At 38.0% G+C, this 10,905-nt stretch overlaps 1 protein-coding gene and 1 non-coding gene across 5 annotated transcripts in view; one reads left to right on the plus strand and one right to left on the minus strand.

Moving 5' to 3' along the window:
• The window catches only part of BRAF (B-Raf proto-oncogene, serine/threonine kinase), a 204,611-nt gene that overhangs the window by 32,980 nt on the left and 160,726 nt on the right, over positions 1–10,905 (plus strand). The window lies entirely within an intron of this gene.
• On the minus strand, positions 7,943–8,049 carry LOC116550440. The gene has a single exon (XR_004268409.1). It is a non-coding gene; the product is annotated as a U6 spliceosomal RNA (small nuclear RNA).

The following is a 10,905-nucleotide window of genomic DNA, read 5'->3' on the forward strand; positions in this document are numbered from 1 at the left end:
TTTATGTGACTTGATCTCATGCATTGTTTTGTTCCCTGGATTGTTTGGGGGTGGGAAAGTAAAGACAGGGAGGTCTGTGTTTTACTTTAAAAACAAATGTCTAAACCAGATAAGAACTCCACAAAATGTCATAGTTCGGGTCCTCTGTGATCTTGCTCTTTCCTTCCTCTCTACCCATGTCTATCAGCCATCCTTGCTGTGTACTAAATGCTCTAGCACGGTATTTCCTAAAGTTTGTATTGTGTATACTGAATATTCAAAGTGTTCTCCCAAATATAGTTTCCATAGTTTACAATTTTGGGAAATTTTAAATGTTCCTTATTGCCTAACCTGTTGAGTTTCCAAGCCCAAATGAGGGATACCATGTCATCTGAATCTTACTTGATTTCTGTATTTCACATATTAAGGGATTCATCTAAAATGTATCTGAATTGATTTGGCAAGCAAGTGATACCCTGTACAGTAATATGTAGCTCCCCTTTTGGGGTTTCATAATTGGATATTAGCATAGTAATGTTTGAGAAGAACTGTAGTAAAGAAATTTACATTTGTTTGTTTATTTTTTATTTTTTTTTTATTTTTTAAGACAGAGTCTCCCTCTGTCACCCAGGCTGGAGTGTAGTGTCACGACCTCAGCTCACTGCATCCTCCACCTCCTGGGCTCAAGCAATTCTCTTGCCTCAGCCTTCCAAGTAGCTGGGATTACAGGTGCATGCCATCACACCTAGCTAATTGCTTTTAAATATTTTTAGTAGTGTTGGGGTTTCACCATCTTGGCCAGGCTCATCTTGAACTCCTGACCTCAAATGATCCACTCCTTGGCCTCCCAAAGTGCTGTGATTATAGATGTGAGCCACTGCACCTGGCCTTACTTTTGTCTAAATTAGAGTTTTATAAACTTCCTTGACTATGGAACATTGCTTCTGTGTAGTATATGCTAATATTCTCTGAAATATTTTAGGGAAATGCTATTTAATTCCAATCAAACCCTTGCATTTTTCATGATTGTTTCCTGTTGTTTCTGTCCCTTTGTCCTAGAATGCTGTCTTCCTTCATCTTTTCCCCACCACCCAATTTTTTTTTCAGTGGTTTCTGAGGTGATACTTGCCCTGCTGGGAGGCATTTGGAAATATTTTGATTGCCATGACTGGAGGATGCTATTTGGATTTAATGCCCACAGATCAAGGAACACAATGCACTAGAAGTCCTACACAGCAAAGAATTGCCCCACCCAAAATGCCACTTTTACTGTGGCCCTCCATATCTACAAGTTCTGCATCCTAGGATTCAACCAACTGCAGATCAGAAGTATTAGGAAAACAATAAAAAGTAATACAATAATACAAATACAAGATAATATAGCAGCTATTTATGTAACATTTACATTGTATTAGTCATTATAAGAAATCTAGAGATGATTTAAAGTATATGGAAAGTATAAATTATATATAAGTACCCTCCCTTTTTATATAAGAGACTTCAGCATCCAAGGATCATGGTATTGTAGGAGAGAGTCCTGGAACCAATCGCTTGTGGATATGGAAGGATGACTGTAGACTCCTTTGGAGAACACTGAACTCATCAACTTTTACTCATCCTTCAGAATTTAGTTCTGGTTATCTTTTCCAGAAGCCTTCTCTAAGTACTTTTGTTTTCCCCTCTACTCCACACCCTGTCATCTTCTCTGCTTGGTACTCACATAGTATTTTAGGCACATCTTGATTATTTGAAGTAACCATTTTGTAGTATAGGTGTCTGTAATACCTCTACTGTACTATGAGCTCAAATCTTTGAAGGCAAAGACACTTTGTATCCTTAGTTCATGATATATAATTAGTCTTTTAAAAAAAATGCATGTTACATAGATACATTAATAAGTTATACTTTTAATTTAAATCAGAATTGTGATATGCCTCTTAAAAAACCGTTGCTTCGGCTGCGTTAATAATCTTGGGCAATTGTGGGAAATAATCTCATTTTACTCTCATAATAGATAATTAAAATATGCTTCCTTTCATTCAGGTATGGGTAACAGATGTTAGAGTAGTGTTTTATTTTGGTTTTGACCTTGGCTGCACATCAGAAGTGCCTTCAAAAAGTACAGATACCTGGGTCCTTTGCCCAGAGGTTCTGGTTTTTGAGGGTGAGACCTTGGCATCTGGATTTGTAAAAGCTTCCAAGGTGATTTTTAATCTGAGGTTAAGATGGAAAACTCATTTAGTGAGACGGTGATATGTAGAATTTTGGGAAGTCAGTACACTTAAGAGAGAAGTTACTAAATCATTGAAGAACAGTGAAAGGAGTAGGGATTTTTAGCTTAGAAAAAAAAATCTAGATGGAGTATGTGACTTCTCTGAGGGCTACAAGAATGTGTCAGTCTTGCTCATCCTCAACCCTTAGCATGAGCCTGAGCACATAGTAGGGATTTGGTAAATATGTATTGGCTAACAGAAGAATATCTATCATTAGGTGTTTGAAAGATAGTCGTTGTGGAACTACAGAGATTATCCCCAAAAAAGTTGTATAGTAATAATGTACCACTTAATTTTATGATTAAAAATAATGAACTGGATATCTAATTCATTTATTATTTCAGTTTATTATTTAATTTGTGCCAGGCACTGAGGATTCCATTGGATTCTCTGGTCAAATCTATGAAGTTTGTATCACTCAAATAATAGGGATATGTCAACAAACTGACATTTGGGGGTTAAATAATTTGCCTAAGGTTACAAAGCTAAGTGACAGAGCTGGAATTCTTATTTTAAAGTCTGTAATCATTCACTATGCCTTACCATAAACCTTCACCCAACCCTAAGAGTTAGATACTATAATTCCCATTTTGTAATGGAATTAGGTTTAGAAAGGTTATGCAGCTTACCTAAGAGCACACTGCTTGAGTAGAAGATTTGGGACTTGGACCCAGACATTGTGACTCTAGAGTCCATGCCATTAACTTCTATGCTGTTGGAGCCCCCTTGCTTCCTACCATATAATGTACAACATCTGTTTTCTTGAGATTACTAACCGCAGTTGACAGCTTCTGTTGCTCTCCTTACACCTTTCGGCTGATGGTTTGAATTTGGATATTGTCTTGAATCTACTTAGTACCCTGGACTGTGGTAGCCCTAGAAAATAAAACATTGCATTACCAGGTTCTTTTTCTTCATTTCTTTTTTCTTTTGGTTTGGATTTTAAATCTGAATTTTAATAAACTCACTTGTATTAATACACTGATATCTGTTAGCTTCAGTATTTGAGTTAGTAGTCTCCAGACTTAAAACTTTTGTGCTCTATCATAAAAAAAAGTGAGCTGTTACCCCAGTACATATCTGTTTTATTTATGCTATATGTGTGCCACTGAAGAAAATAATACTTTATAAAATATGAACTTGTTAACATGAATTTTTAAAAAGCCAAGCTAAAAGTGAAATTATGAAGTGTTTTTTGGTCTTTAGCTAATATTTCAAATTGCAACATACCATTAGGCCAAGGTTGATCATTATAATAGTGTATACAAATTCATATTTTAAGTAATTTGGATAATTTTTTAAACAGCCAGTTTCTTGTCAGGGATTATTAGGTTAGGGTTTCTCAACTGGTGCTGTTGATGTTTTTGAAGTGGATAATTCTTGCTGGGGGATGGGGGGATCCTATGCATTGTAGGATGTTTAGCAGCTTCCCTGGCCTCTATCCACAAGATGACAATATTACCCCCCAGTAGAAACATCAGAAATGCTGTGAGGCATTACCAAATGCCTTGAGAGGCAAAATTACTTCTGGTTAAGAACCACTGTATTAGATCATTGTTTTTATCCTGTATTATGGATGACAAACAGCATGTGCTAGAGTAAGGAAAGTGTTAATTTTGATTTTTTTTTTTTCTCTAGCAGCAATAATGTTTTCTTCAGTATGAAGTTTGAGATCTGTTTGTAGGAATTCTTTTATTCACTTGTTCATTCTATAAGGTTTAGTTAAAACTCGGTAACATAATCCAATCCATACATTTACTTAAATCAGTATATGTGAGTCATAGTATGTCACAGTAAGACAAATGAAAGAGGAGAGTGCCACTGTCAAGTGTTCTGCTGTATGAAATGCCCAGTCTTCAGCAGACCTCTTGACTATATGTGTCACATCTCTGATACTAACCGTAAGTTAGGGTACCTATGTAAATATTAAATGCTGAGGCCAGGCACGGTGGCTCACACCTGTGATCCCAGCACTTTGGGAGGCCAAGATGGGGAGGATAACTTGTGCCTGGGAGTTTGAGACCAGCCTAAGCAACATAGCAAGACTCCCGTCTCTATGAAAAATTTAAAAAATTAGATGAGCGTGGTGACATGCACCTGTAGTCCCTGCTACTTGGGAGGCCAAGGTGGGAGAATTGCTTGAGCCCAAAAGTTTGAGCCTGCAGTGAGCTGTAATCACACCACTGCACTCCATCCTGGGCACAGAGTGAAACCCTGGATCCCAAAAAATAAATAAATATCAAATGCTGACTTTTTCTAATTTTCTAGATGAATACATTAACGAAATAATGTAGCCTTCCTATATCCCCAACAAAGAGTCTTCCTACAGGTCCTCAGGTGTATGTGCATACCTATTTGTAAGCCACTCATTTGGCCATCACATTGTAACTTATTGTTCAGTTTGTGTCATTGCAACCATAGTACTCAAAAAGGAAAAGTAATTTTAGCTCTCTGAACTGACCTCCACCTAACCAACTCATCAGGTTAACTGGTGTTCTCCACTGATGTGAATTATATTTAAAGGAAGATTGTTGGTCCTATATCAAAGATTAGAGAATGAATGTTCATTTTACAGTTTTAAGTATTTAAAATGTTCAAGGCCTGTGTTTATCGTTCCTCATGATTCCCTGACCTTTTCAGTTAATTAGCCACTGGACATAATTACATTGACTATAGGGGCTTCTTTTGCACCGTACCAGTGTTGGAATTGTTATGAGTTACTTGTGGAGTTGGAACTACAATTTCTCTCAGCAGCCTACTTATGTGGTTGTCTAAACTTGCAGCTGAATTATAATACAAAGTTTTCAAACTTTCTGTTTTGGAATGGTAATTTACTCTCAAAACTGTTGCTTCCTTCTTGCTACCTTACAGGTTTGTTGTGAGAGTATTCCTCAACAGTAGTTCAGACTCTCATTACTTCTTGTCTATAATTGTAGCATAGTTTTAATGGGATTCCCTGCCTCCAGTACTTCTCTGGCTTGTTGGTTAACATAAACATTATTGCCAGATTAGACATCCTAAAATGTAATGTCTAATCAGATCAAAAGCCATTTATAACAATAAAAACTACATTAAAAAAATTACTATGTCCTGGGTTTAGATGTGGTCTCTGCAATCAGTTGTTCATTTAACAAATTATTTTAAAAATACATACATACGCACACATGAATTCTGAATTGTGATATTTGCCAAAATAAGAAATATAGGGTGATGGGAGAGGGAGAGCTTAATGAGGATCAAATATAGATTGGGAGGAGGGTGATGAGGAAAGGCTCTTTTGAAAAAGTGAGATTTAAACTATCTGAAGAAGCTGTGCTTAGTTTAGAAAGGTGCTGGGCAAAGAGTATTCCAGGAAGAAGGAATAGCATGTGTGAAGGCTTTGCTCTGCTGCTGAAATTGTGATTGAGCTTATTGAGTATGGCCAGAGTGAGTAGTGCCCGATGAGGCAGGATGTAGGCTAGGATGAGGTCGTTTCAGATCTTGCACTCTATACCAAGAAGTTTAGGTTTTATTCTGAGTGACTGGGGAGACATTAAAGGGTTTAAGCAAGGGGAGTGTTGTGAATCAGTGACGTGTTTTACAGATTCCACTCTGACTACAGAATGGATGAGAGCAGAATAGGAGTTAGGTCAAAAGAAGTGGGAAAACCAGTTAGGATGCCTTTGTAAGTAGTAGTAGGTCAGAGAGAACAGATGATAATTTTGACTAGAGTCATGACAGTAAACAAGGTGACACATGAAGTGATTATGTCATAAACTATTACCATTACCCTGTGAAGGAAGTATGAGCAGAATAAGATTTAGAATAAACTTATTCAAGCCTATCTAATAAATGGTACTGTGAGGAACTGAAACAATGGATGTTTCAGGACATTTGATCCTTGCCTCTAAAACAAAATCCAAACTCCGCTAAAGATTTTTCAGTCTCCTCTTACTATCTTTATCTCCTCCTAAACTCCTACTCACCTATGCTATAAGCATACCAAACTATTGGCAGTAAGTATCATGAACATATCCTCTACCTCGATGCCACTGATGATTGTTTACTATGGCTGAAATATTCTTGCTCCCACATACGCTTAACAAAATCCTACTCATTGTTTAGGATCCAGATCAAATACGAATGAAACCTTCCAAATTTGCCTCCAGATTGATATTGCACGTTTATCTTCTTTTAGCCATAGTAGTTTATATTACTATCACATTATAGTATATTATTCAATAAATGTCTGTAATTGATTATGTGCCAGGTACTATGTGTAGACAATATGGACATATCCACATATAAAAATAGACACAATTGCTACATTTGTGGAATCTACATTGTAACACAGACTTTGAACAAAATCTGGGCACAAATATGTAACTAAATATTAGTAAGAGGTATGAAGGAATAGTAAAGGGTGCCTGCAGGTTTCTGAAACCCTATTATGACCTTTGAGGTCAAAATTATTTTTATAATCCTACCAAGATATTATTTGCCTTTTCATTCTCATTCTTATGAGTATATAGTAGTGATAGGATGTATGGTATTGCAACAAATTGAATACAGAAGGCACGAGAATCCAGATGTCTTTTGTTAAGGCAGACATTAACTAAATTGGCAAAAAAAAATTTTTTTTTGAAGCCACTTTGGGGCTGCATGTGCGGTGGCTCACACCTGTAATCCCAGCACTTTGGGAGTCCGAGGTGGGCAGATCACTTGAGGTCAGAATTCAAGACCAGTCTGGCCAACTTGACGAAACCCCATCTCTACCAAAAATCCAAATATTAGCTGGGCATAGTGGCACACGCCTGTAATCCCTCCCTGTAATCAGGAGGCTGAGAGGCAGGAGAATTGCTTGAACCTGGGAGGCAGAGGTTAAAGTGAACCCAGCCAGCATGACAAGAGCAAGACTGTCTCTCAATCAATCAGTCAATCAGTGCCACTTTGCCTTCTCATTTTTCGTTGTTTTGGAAAATGTGGTTTGTTTTGTTTGTTTGTTTTATTCATTTAAAAATAGATCACTTTTGTTAATGAGTTTTTTGTTATTTTAAAATGAGTTTTAAACATTTCTTGGTTATAATTTTTAATGTAGTAAATACTGATAGCGATAAACTATGTAGATAAAAGCTTTCTAGGGTCCTCCATACTTTTTAAGTGTATGAAGGGGCCAAGTGTGGTGGCTAACACCTGTAATCCCAACACTCCGGGAGGCCAGTGCAGAAAGAGCCATCATAGCAAGACCCTATCTCTACAAAAAAATTTAAAAATTAGCCAGGCCTGATGGTGTGTGCTTGTAGGCTTGGTTACGTGGGAGGCTGAGGTGAGACGATCACTTGAGCCCCGGAGTTTGAGATTGTGTGAGCTGTGGTCATGCACTGCATTCCTGCCTGGGCTACAGAGTGAGATCCTATCTCAAAAAAAAAAAAAAAAAAAAAAAAAGGGGGGTGGACGCACGGGCGCGGGCACTAAGAGAGAGAGAGAGAGAGAGAGAGATCCTGAAACCAAAATGTTTGACAACCCTATAATGGGGATCTGATTTAAATTGGGGGCTTCTGGAAAAGTAAAAGATAATCTTATGCCTCTGTTAAATTCTTATGTTCTTCTAAAAATTAGGAGTGTGGTTTTCTCTGTATTTCCAAAACCTACAATTCTTTTTATAAAATGGGTGTGTTGCTTGAATCTAAATTTATTTAAATTTTTTTAATTTAAAAACGGAATGCTTCATGAATTTGCATGTCATCCTTATGCAGAGGCCATGCTAATCTTCTCTGTATTATTCTGATTTTAGTGTATGTGCTGCCAAAGCAAGCACCAAATTTTGTTATCAAAGTCTACTGTAGATGGCCATTCTTTCTTGGATTTGTGGTTTCATTGAAACCTTTGTTGGAAATACCACCTTATTCTGATTATTGTAGGAAATAGATCTAGATTCAATAAAGGATTGAATCAAAGGAATTTAATTCAAATTCCTCTTGGTATGAAGCTGGGATGATTACTTAACCTGCTAAACCTTACCATTATTCATCTGTAACATGGAATACATATTTTACCATGGTGTAATGATTTAATGAATGAATGTTTGTGACCTGATTAATAACAGAGACAATCCATAAATGATAATCCTTTTATATACACAGCACATACGTATTGGGGTTAGTTTCAGTTAGTGAGCAGAGAGGTCTGTGGATAAATCAGGATATAATAATCATCATTTAAGGACATATTCAACATTCAAACAGTTTATCAGAAGGGAGAAAGCCAGAATGATCTATTGTATGATTATTCATCTTTAGAAAAAGGAACAGAAAATATGGGCTTAGAATATTTTAAAGAAGTAGCTCTATGTTGCAATGTAGATGTTTTAAGGATGGGGTAGAATTTTATGTGTCTGGTACAGGAACAGTGCCTCACATTTTACTAAATGTTTGAATAATATTAATTAGAGATTCTTAAAAACACATTTTTAGAAGCCTTGAAAAAGATGTATACTACAGATTAAAGGCCAAGCCCAAGAAAGCTTACATTGCTAACTGGAAAAATAAATAACGGTACCATAGAAGAAAAAGAAAATTGCCCTATGGGGAGAACATATCGTGTCATATGGTGTGACTAAATGGGATCCAGTAAGTTAAGACATGGTAGAGCATCTTCAGAATGATTCCATGTTCCAAGGTTAAAATGTTAACTATATTAAAGGTAGTAAACCAGTGAAAGAATCCTTAAGATCCTAGTGCAGAATGTTTGACAAGAGATAAGATCAGCTGACTGCTGTGGTATTCATAGCAGAAAGCCATAGGAAAATTATCCTTTTGATATTCTTCCTTGAAGAAGATAGGTCCTTTTTTTTTTTTTTCCTTTTTTGAGGTGAAGTTTCCCTCTTGTCCAGGCTGGAGAGCAGTGGTGCAATCTTGGCTCACTGCAACCTCTGCCTCCCGGGTTCAAGTGATTCTCCTGCCTCAGCCTTGAGGCACCCGCCCTGGCCTCCCAAAGTGCTGGGATTACAGGCATGAGCCACTGTGCTTGGCCGAAGATAAGTCCTTTTTTAAGATAGATAGTTAAGGCTGGGTGCTGTGGCTCATACCTGTAATCCCAGCACTTTGGAGGCCAAGATAGGTGGATCACCTAAAGTCAGGAGTTCAAGACCAGCCTGACCAATATGGTGAAACCCCATCTCTACTAAAAATACGAAAATTAGCTGGGCATGGTGGTGTGCGCCTATAATCCCACCTACTCTGGAGGCTGAAACAGGAGAATTCCTTGAACCTGGGAAGCAGAGGTTGCGGTGAGCTGAGATCACACCACTGCACTCCAGCCTGGGCGACAGAGCAAGACCCCATCTCAAAAAAAATAGATACTTTGAAAAAGAAATAATAGTTATTTCTCATTGAGATGAACTCAAAGTTGGCTAGAGCGACACACAGGTTTGGACCTATAACTTGCTTACATTTTAAATATTAGGTTGGTGCAAAAGTAATTGTGGTATTTGCTACACAATAGAAGTGATTGTAGACATTTTTTTCTTTGTACAACTGTAAAGCATTGCAGAAATTATATGTAGAATTATAAGCATACTTTTATTGTGTTTCATTTTACTGTACTTCACAGATAATTTTTTTTTTTTTTTTTTTTTTGAGACGGAGTTTCACTCATGTTACCCAGGCTGGAGTGCAATAGCGCAATCTCGGCTCACCACAACCTCCGCCTCCTGGGTTCAGGCAATTCTCCTGCCTCAGCCTCCTGAGTAGCTGGGATTACAGGCACGCACCACCATGCCCAGCTAATTTTTTGTATTTTTAATAGAGACGGGGTTTCACCATGTTGACCAGGATGGTCTCGATCTCTTGACCTCGTGATCCACCTGCCTCGGCCTCCCAAAATGCTGGGATTACAGGCTTGAGCCACCGCGCCTGGCCCGTTTTTTTTTTTTTAAACAAATTGAAGGTTGGTGGCAACCCTACATCAACAGTATATGCTCACTTTGTGTCTCTGTGTCACATTTTAGTAAATCTTGCAATATTTCAAACTTTGTCTGTTTTGGTGTTCTACGATTTTCCATGTTACTGTTGTAAAATTGTTTGGGGGTGCCACAAACCACACGCGTGTCAGGCAGCAACTTCATCAGTAAATGTTGTGTGTGTTCTCACTGCTCCACTGACTGGCTGTTCCCCCAACTCTTGTCTGGCCTCCCTATTCCCTGAGACACAGTAATATTGAAAGTAAGCCAATTAATAACCCTACAGTGGCCTCTAAGTATTCAGGTGAAACCAAGAGTCACATGTCTTTTGAAATCAAAAGCTGGAAATGTTGAAGCTTCGTGAAGAAGGCACGTCAAAAGCTATGCCTTTTGTGCCAGACAGCCAAATTGTGAATGCAAAGGCAGAGTATTTGAAGGAAATTATAAGTGCTACTCCAGTGAATACATGAATGATAAGAAAGCAAAACAGGCTGGACATGGTGGCCTATGCCTGTAATCCTAGCGCTTTAAGAGGCCAAGGTGGGAGGACCACTTGAGGCTAGGAGTCCAAGACCAGCCTGGCCATCATAGCGAGACTTCATCTCTATTAATTTAAAAAAAGTGAGGCTGGGCATGGTGGCTCATACCTGTAATATCAGCACTTTGGGAGGCTGAGGCAGGCAGATCACCTGAGATTGGGAGTTCAGGATCAGC

This window comes from Sapajus apella, unplaced genomic scaffold (genome assembly GCF_009761245.1).
Source record: "Sapajus apella isolate SASKATOON/1434 unplaced genomic scaffold, GSC_monkey_1.0 scaffold7, whole genome shotgun sequence".
Classification (NCBI taxonomy): domain Eukaryota; kingdom Metazoa; phylum Chordata; class Mammalia; order Primates; family Cebidae; genus Sapajus; species Sapajus apella.